Source organism: Echinops telfairi, unplaced genomic scaffold (assembly GCF_000313985.2).
Source record: "Echinops telfairi isolate 266 unplaced genomic scaffold, ASM31398v2 ScPeMD7_3;HRSCAF=10, whole genome shotgun sequence".
In the NCBI taxonomy this organism is placed as follows: domain Eukaryota; kingdom Metazoa; phylum Chordata; class Mammalia; order Afrosoricida; family Tenrecidae; genus Echinops; species Echinops telfairi.
Window position 1 is genome coordinate 58657819 of NW_022103899.1, and position 1196 is coordinate 58659014.

General features: G+C 56.4%; 1 protein-coding gene across 4 annotated transcripts in view; it reads left to right on the plus strand.

Annotated features, from left to right (window-relative positions):
* The first annotated feature begins 1012 nt into the window (after nt 1-1012).
* Nucleotides 1013-1196, plus strand: part of GIGYF2 (GRB10 interacting GYF protein 2) — a 114570-nt gene continuing 114386 nt past the window's right edge. For all 4 annotated transcript variants that reach the window (XM_045296315.1, XM_045296316.1, XM_045296317.1 and 1 more), the window contains exon 1: nt 1013-1100. The gene's annotated coding sequence lies outside the window, so the exon portion shown is untranslated. The remainder of the gene's footprint in view (nt 1101-1196) is intronic.

A 1196-nucleotide genomic window follows, 5' to 3' on the forward strand; every position in this document is an offset into this window, starting at 1 on the left:
AGAAACACGGCCAGAAAGGTGGTGGTGGTGTTTTTGTTCTTTTATTTTTTAACTTTTATTTTTAACTGGCAGTTAATACATATATCATTCCTTAGTTCAATCACATTAAGCAGCATTGTACAATTGCTACCACACCATCCGTTTCCAAACATTCTTTTCCTTCCTGGTCTCCTTGACATCGTCTCCCCTTTACTCCCACTCTACCCCTCCTCCCCCCTCCACAGGTGATTCTTAGAGGTCTCAGGATACGTTTGTGCATGTATAAGAATCGCCAGGGGATTGTGCTAAATTGTAGCTTAATTCGGTATATGTGGGTGGAAAGGAAACTTCTCAGCAGGGGGTTGAACCGAAATGAACCGGTTTGAAGCTCTCCTGGCAACCCCAGAGCAGGAGAGATTGCTGGGCAGAGGGTTACAGTGTTTGATGTTGAAGTGTAAATGAGTGTGCTCTGTAGCACTCAGCTTCCAGGCCTCCAGAATGGGCTTCAGGCTCCACTGTGAACAGAGAAACTGATAGGGATTTCCACGTTGGTCGCTCCCAACCACACTCTCTAGGATCGCACCCAGGCAGAAAAAGTGAACTTTGAGGTGGGCTAAGAGACCCAACTATCAGAAGCCTCAGGGCTGGACAGAAAGCTCTGGAAAAGTTCTAGTGTGGAAAATTTGCAGAGCGTTTAAAACTGAACACAGGCCCCGGATTGGGCACACAAGCTAGTGAGTCACAGGGTGCCTGGCGCGGGGCCAACTCTGGACACCAACTCTACTCAACTCAAGGGCAGGCAGGGAGCTTCAGCCAAGGGCTCCAGCAGGCGCCCGCCACTGCGCCTGCGCCGGGCCGTGGCCCCGCCCTGCTCAGCTTGACATCCGGGTCTCGGGCAGGGGCGTGTCCCGGGAGAGGGGCGGGAGACTGAGGAAAGGAAGGATGTCGTGGGAGGCTGGGCAAGTGGGGAAAGGGAAGCGAGGCGGGGGGCGGGGGCGGGGCAGGGGGCGTGGCGGAGCGCGCGGCGTCACGTGACGTGCGTGGCGACGTGTCGGCCATCTTGTGTTGTTGAGGCTGAAGACTGACTTGGGTTCTGAGAGACTCCCTGTCCTGGACCGCAGGTAAACCAGCGACTCCTTCTCACTGCCCTGCCCGGCTCCGCTCCGCACCCCAGCCCCGCCGCCTCTCCCCGGGCCGCCCGGGCCCTCCGGCCGCGC